The sequence below is a fragment of the Carlito syrichta genome, unplaced genomic scaffold (assembly GCF_000164805.1).
Source record: "Carlito syrichta isolate Samal-C Ts95f unplaced genomic scaffold, Tarsius_syrichta-2.0.1 Scaffold289266, whole genome shotgun sequence".
In the NCBI taxonomy this organism is placed as follows: Eukaryota; Metazoa; Chordata; class Mammalia; order Primates; family Tarsiidae; genus Carlito; species Carlito syrichta.
In genome coordinates, this window is record NW_007233362.1 from 164101 (window position 1) to 171953 (window position 7853).

The window sequence follows — 7853 nt, forward strand, 5'->3', positions numbered from 1 at the left end:
ACAGGGCAGTCCTCAAAATGCACCAATCAGAAAGAGACACAATAGTGTAAAAGACCAATCAGGGAGAAGATTGAAAAAGGGCCATCAGAAGAAAGCATGTGAAAAGAAGAATGGGTATTCTCGTTTAGGTCTGTGGGTTTTTGTCTGGAACTTGTGGCTTAGTTTCTTCAGGCAAAAAGGGGAGGTTTTACTAGGGACTCACCCACCCACCAGGGACCCAGTCTGCCTAACTGGTTTCTTCCTTTCTTCTCTTTCATTAGTGCCACTGAAATCCAGCCTGGGTGACGGGGCAGATGCTGTCTCAAAAAAAAGTGACACTAAGCCTAACTTGTTTTATTCCCCTTACTCAAATTCCTAACTAAAAGCCTTGGGGAGTCACTGCCTTATAAGAAGTCACCAGACAAGGTTTTATTACCCTATTACATTATATCCTGAAGTCTGCTTTTCAACCTGACTCTGGCATGACATCACAAATAAAGAAGGTTTATGGCCCTGCAAAGCCAACTTTTATGGATTTCCAAACTCTGGGATCCTTGTAAGACACTTATCTCTACTCCCTGAAGTCTGTCACACACAGGGCTTCATCTACATATCAACAAACCTGGAGTTTTCAAACCCCCACTTATCTTGACAAAGCATCTGCCCTACTGATTTCTCAAATTCCCTAGATGAGAACTACAAATTGCCAGTCAAGAAATCTTTGAATCTGCCTTTGACATGCAAGCCACTGTTTTGAAATGTTCCTCCTTCTGGGGCCAAACCCATGAAAAAATACCACAAGTATTAATTTATAGTTTCAGGCCAGGTATGGTGGCTCAAGCCTATAATCCCCTTAGGAAGCCAAGGTGAGAGGATTGCCTGAGTCTGCCGGTCCGAGACCAGCCTGGGCAACTTGGTGAGACCTCATCTCTACAATAAATCAAAAAATTTGCTGGGCATGGTGACTCATGCCTCTGATTCAACCTACTTGGAAGGTTGAGGTGGAAAGATCACGTAAGCCCAGCAGGTCAAGGCTCGGTGGCCGGAAGCATGCCACTGCACTACAGCCTGGGTAAGAAAGTGAGACTCCAACTCAAAAAAAATTTTTATGGTTTCTTGTAACTTCTGCCTACCTAAAATGTGCATAAACAACCCACTATTCAACAACCGTGGGCACACGTTCTCAGGACTTTCTGAAGATGGGTGTTCTGGACTCAAGTCCTCAAGTTTGGTTCGAGATAGATAGATAGATAAATACATACAGTGAGAGAGAGAAAATTATTGTTGTAGATTTCAAAAAAGCTGTATGCTTCCAATCCCTATATGAATACTTTTTTGCAGCATGATTTTTGCAGTTTCTCCCATCAAGAGTTGGACTCCATTTTTCTTCCCTTTGAAACTGTACTTTGCCATTACCTTGACTTGACCAGGGATCAACAGCAGATGCAAGCAAAGGCTTGGAACCTTGAGATGGCCATGTGAAAAGTCTGAACTAGCCAGCCAAAAGCTGAGAGACCACATAGAACAATAGCAATAAGCTGGGCCAACTGAGATCCTGCCTCTCCACATCAGTCTACGAATGCCATACATGTGAATGAGACCATTGTACACCATCTACCCCCAGTTGAGCCAGCATAGACTAGAAGAACAACTGAGCAAAGCTATAAAATCATGGGAAATAATGATTGCTTATTCTTTTAAGCCACTATACTTTGGGATGGATTTGGGAGCGACAAAATTTAACTGATACAATCATATTTTATGTTTTTTATTTCTTCTGAGATATTTTTAGCATAGCCATATCACAGGCTCTAGACTCAATCCTGACCCTAAATATTGACATAAGTCCTATGCACATGCCCGGGACTGAGTCAAACTTGCCACTGGTCTTCTCCAGGTTTGAGGCTCTATTCTCCAAGCTCCTGGTTTGTTGTCCCTAAATCAGTCCTTGATGGAAGTCATTTAATTAAGTTTCCTAAGTACTTCCTTATGCCAAAAACTAAATCTGAGGCGTAGAGACACAAAGGAGAATAAAGCACAGCCCTGCTCTTGAGAAGATATGATGTCTAGGGGAGGCAAGTAAACAAAGAGGCAAAATTGAGAAAGTATTGCCTAGCAGAAGGCAATAGTTAATCAGTACCTCAGTTCTTCACTAACAGGTATTAGTGAATTAACACCTACAACAGGGGTTAGTGACTACCAGAGACTCTGTTTGCCAGAAACTCTGCCTGCCATCTCAGTAAACCAGGTCATTGTTTGTGTGAAACTGCAATTGTGCATTCTCAAGCTGCTGATCGACCTACCTGAGCCTCTATCAGCTGCTTGTTCTTTGAATCTTCAAAATCACAAGTCTCTGTCCCTGCTGGGATAGAGGTCTTGGGTCTGGGTTTGGTTTGGCTCCTTGTCTAAGGTATTCATGCTCTGCTACCATTGCCTAGTATAATACCCATGTCACATAGCTGAGTTTCTACCCCAACCTAACCCTGCATGTCTTTGAGAAACAGGAAAGTCTGCAAACAGAACTCCCCACTTGACCAGCTAAAACTGAAAGAATCCAAGATGGCAGCTTTATGACCTCTGAAGAACCTCTACTCTCCTTATACTATACTTTCCATACTAAATGACACACCCCTAGGCAGCCATGACAGGAAATGTCAAAATGAAAAAGGAGAGAAAAGGGCATGATCTGAATTCCAGGAAATCCCTACTTATTTCCAGAAAAATATATGAATATTCTTCCCTTTGCTTTTAATGTCCAACCCCGTCACTAAAGAAATCTTGTATTTTAAACCCCTCCCCTCCCAGTGTATGAGAAGTCGATTTGTGAACCATGTTTCCACTTCTCCATCCTATGACCATAGGCTCAAAGCCTGTCCTGCTTGACCCCCACTTTTAGTTTTGTGTATTGGCTTTGTGACACTGGACAGGAAAGAACCCCTTTTGGAGGGGTAAAGCCAACTTTGTTGGGAACACGACTTTTTTCCTCAAGGTGTGTCCTGTGCATCACAGGCCTACCTCTGAATTTACATACCTGTCCCTGCTTAGCTAGTCTCCCCCCAGCTCCATGTGTCTACCTGGATTTCTGATACCTCGTTCACCAACAACTCTGGTCCTGTTCCAGCTAACTGAAGCATCTTAGCACTATTTGTCAGCACAGTCTTGAACTTTCCATTGCCACCCTGCTTGGTGCATTTGCTAATTTATTCCTCTTCTTACTATTTTATGCACTTTATTGCACTGATTTCCCCTCTCGTGACCCTCAGCCTACCTCATAACTAATTTGATTATTATAAATGTCAACACTAGAAAATATAAACCCAACATAAATCATGGCAGAATGGCTGAATTAGTCTATCTTGATCAAAATCATGTCTTAGGATGTATTTATAAGAGAACAAATAATAATTTTGATTAATAGTAGAACACCTTTCCATTTTCTAGAAAGCAAGAAGATGTGGGAGGGCCATCAATATCTCAAAGACAAATCCCTCTGGAGAAATTTGAAAGGATAACTGGCAGTCAGGGAAGCCCTAGAAGCTTGTTCCTTGTCACTGCCACGTGTAGCCTTCATGGTGAAACTATGGAACATGCAGTTACTAACTCACTGCCTTGGAATCTCTTGTCTAATTTTTTTTCTTCTCTGGGTATCCTGATTAAAACAAGGGTGATAAACAGAAGCTTAATGACAAGCAAAGTATCTGCGACTAAAGCATGCAAACAAATAATAAAAAAGAAAACCCAACAACTAGTAAAAGTGAGGGTTGTTCTTTGGTCTACAAACAACCTTGTGGAGACATTGAACTCCTGTGCAGAACTCAGATGCTTCCCCTGGGGATCCCTGTGCCCTGAAAATGCTATCATTAATCACCCTTATCCTATACCACCTCATTTTTCTCATAGTAGCATGTGTAAATAAAACCCAAACATTCCCTGAAGGCAAATCTAATGGTTCCCCATTAAAATGAGTCTGCTTGGCCTCAACAAATAGGGTACATGGTATCTATAATTTTGCATGAAATGATAAGGATATTTTTGAAATAGCCGAGGTGTCAGTAAGATCATTATTGGACTGTATTTAATAATTCTAAATGTAAAATGTAGTCCAGGCGCTCCACTGAAGCCAATTTAAATTGGTAAAAAAAAAAAAAAAAAAAACAGGAGTCAGAGTTAGAAATGACTGATTTGGGCATATTTTGTATAACCTCTGCTAATAGTTGAATTTTAAAAGTTTGCCAGTGTTTAGGCACTAGATAGAAATGAGTCAAGAGAAAGAAAAACTGAAATTTAATGGTACAACTGCCAGACGTGGGAACCAATGCTAGTGGGAAGATGGCAAATTTGGTTTGTGGTGTGAGCTGGATGTCAGCTGCTCTTATAAAAGCTGATGAGAGTTGACCTTTAGGGGGCCAAGGGAAAACAAAAGTTTCCCTTAAAAAATCAACTCATAAAAGCTGATCGAAAAGCTAAAGCCTCTTTCCATGCCCTGCACAGACATGGCTCGTGGTCCCAAGAAGCATTTGAAGCGGGTAGCAGCTCCAAAGCATTAGATGCTGGATAAATTGACCGGTGTGTTTGCTCCTTGTCCATCCACTGGTCCCCACAAGTTGAGAGAGTGTCTCCCTCTCATCATTTTCCTAAGAAACAGACTTAAGCATGCTCTGACTGGAGATGAAGTAAAAAAGATCTGTCTGCAGCTGTTCATTAAGATCAATGGCAAGGTTCAGACTGACATAACCTACTCTGCTGGGTTTATGGATGTCATCAGCATTGACAAGACTGAAGAGAATTTCCGCCGGATCTATGACACCAAGGGTTGGTTTGCTGTTCATTGTATCACACCTGAGGAGACTAAGTACAAGTTGTACAAAGTAAGAAAGATCTTTGTGGGCACAAAAGAAATTCCTCATCTGGTGACTCATGCTCACACCATTCGCTACCCTGATCCCCTCATCAAGGTGAATGACACCATTCAGACTGATTTGGAGACTGGCAAAATTACTGATTTCATCAAGTTTGACCCTGGTAACCTGTGTATGGTGACTTGGAGGTGCTAACCTGGGAAGAATTGGTGTGATCACCAACAGAGAAAGACATCCTGGGTCTTCTGATGTGGTTCATGTAAAAGATGCCAACGGCCACAGCTTTGCCCCTCGGCTCTCCAACATTTTTGTTATTGGCAAAGGCAACAAACCATGGATTTCTCTTCCCCCAGGAAAAGGTATCCGCCTCACCATTGCTGAAGAGAGAGACAAGAGACCGGCAGCCAAACAGAGCAGTGGGTGAAATGGTCTCTGTGACGTGTTAAAAAGATCTTTACCTAATTAAAGATAACACAGTGTGGTTCCAAAAAGAAAAAGAAAAGGTAAAGAGTCAAGATGGAGTCACTTTAGATAAGAAGCAGCCATTTTTAACTGAGTTTTTCCTTTTCCTTCACGTGCCAATTAGTTATTCTTTGCTGGTTGGTTACTGTGCTCCAAACACACTCTACCCTCTAATCATTAGCCAAGGACAAACCTGCTCATGGAGATAGCTATTGATACTTGTCTTGTACCTTTTTAAGTATATTTTGTATTAATTACTTTTTCATTCTAAGTATTTGTTTCCTGGCAATGCAAGACCAAGCTAATCTCACCTACTGTGATCAGCTTCCCCCTCCTTCCTCTCCTCCTCTTCCCCCACATGACTGCCCGCAGCCCACCACCTGGACTCCTGAGACTAATTTCCTTGACAACAGCAAAGAAAGCAAGCCCAGGGTTATCAATACCCAAGAATGTAGTTGCTGAAGATTTTTACTGGTCCTGCTTCCTTATAGAAACTTTAAAAGCCCCCTCTCCTGAAAGCATATGTCACGCTTGCCTGTGAGCACAGGCCCCTTTCTGTCTGTGGAATGTGTATAATGAACTTCGTTTCTCTTTCCTTTGCAAATCTTTGCTTTATTCCCATGGCACTGGCCTACCTTGCCTCAGGAACGGCAGACACATTTATTAATATGCACATGGCAGAAAATAGCAGAGTAAGTACCCCAACCCCTAGAGGAGAGCAAAAGCTTATGTATCATCTTGAGGTTACAGAGAGTATGGAGGCTTAGACCTTGGCAAATAGGTTACGGTGGCAAAACCGGTTATGGGTAGGGGAGAAAGGGAAGCCTGACTAGGAAAGGTGGTCTTGTTATGCAAATGAAACCTTAAGGGTAGCAGCCCTAAGAGAGAATAGATGGCAAATGTTTTTTGAGAGCTTTGAAGGTGACAGACTCTCCCTTGATCTTTTTCAGACAAGAGAAAGCCTCAAAGAAAATCTGGCTGCATCAGTGCTGATTTTCCCTACAGATGTAAATCTCCCCACAAAAGGTCACATGCAGGGCTACTTCTGTTTACTGACTCTCTGAGAAACCAAACCATTGTGAATCTCGCTGTACTGATTTATTATTATTATATATATATATACACAAAGATATATATATATATATATATATATACAGATATATTTATATATTTGTAACTTCTATCTCCCTAAAGGGTGTATAACCAAGTTGCAACTCAACCACCTCAAGCACGCATCCTCAGAACCTCTTAGGACTGTGCCTCAGGACTTGGTCACGTATATTTGACTCAGAATTAACCTCTTCAAGCATATGTTTGGATGAGCATTTTTCCACTGTCACTCTAATTAGTGTCCAGTAAAACAACATTTCACATAAGACAAGGTGAATGCTTCAAAGAGAGTCAAGGAAGAGTCAATTATTCAGACATCTCTGGGTAGGTGTAGGAAATGAGTTTTGACTTTGTTCTGCTTGTAGGATAGAAGTTTATAATAGACATTATCAGTGTGAGTTTTAGGAGTTAGATTGTAGACCAAAGTTACAATTGGCATGTCCTTATTTATGGGAGGCCAGCAAAGAATTTGCTTATGAATGATCTATGGGGCAGCCCTTCCCAAATGCCTGAGGTCTTTTACCTTTCCATGGGGATCTGGCTGATGTACAATGTTAGTAACAACTATTTATTTGGAAGAAGGTGCTGCAATGACTGAACTCCAGAGATTAATCCTTGAAAGGACAGATTGAGAGTCGAAAGCCATTTTTTATCTTCTTCCTAAACCTTAATACAATGATGAGAAAATAGAAGCTGTTTTGGAGAAATGCATACTTTAGGTAACATTAACTTTACCGATTGTCCTTACAGAAACACAGCCTTCCTGATGTCAGAGGTATCTCAAAGTGGCAATCAAGCTTGCCTAGAGTAAAAGGAATTTACAAGGCCTAAGACATCGTGCATTGGGCAAGGATTGTAAAAGTCACAAAACTTGTAATTACACAAGTTATGACCACTCAGAGGGGGAGCAAGTGGGGAATCATCTTCCAATAAATTGGGTGTTGTCTACAGGGAAGCCGAGGATCCCCTGAAGTTATCCACTGGGAATGCATAGGAGATAAGGGGAAGTGCACCCTCCATTAGCTCTAAGGATTGTCATTCAGGAAGGTGCAGGAGTACTGGAATCCTTGTCACGCTTTTCTCTCGGGGCTATGATAATGTCGGTGGACATTAGTGGGTCTCTGTGTCACAGAATCACCAAGGCATCTGCAGGTGGTCAATTAGGAAGTCACCTGATTGCAACATCTCCAGGGGAAAGGATTAAGCCAGGACTCATCTAAAGTGTAGGTCACTCCCTGTCTGTGGGGAGTGAACATATCTTAAATAAATCTTTTCTTCTCTCGTCCCGTTGTGTGTTGCAATTCTTTGCATTACTCGGATCTCTGGGTTACTGGCACACATCTCTGGCACGCCGGCTCTGGCAGTACTGCGCCTCCCCTCACCCCTCCATCCATCCCTCCACCCTCACCCCATCCATTAATGAACAATTCTCATTTTTTTTTT

The 7853-nt window shown here is 41.9% G+C and overlaps 1 pseudogene; it reads left to right on the plus strand.

Moving 5' to 3' along the window:
• The first annotated feature begins 4472 nt into the window (after window positions 1-4472).
• On the plus strand, window positions 4473-5323 carry LOC103256342 (annotated as a pseudogene).
• Window positions 5324-7853: the final 2530 nt, after the last annotated feature.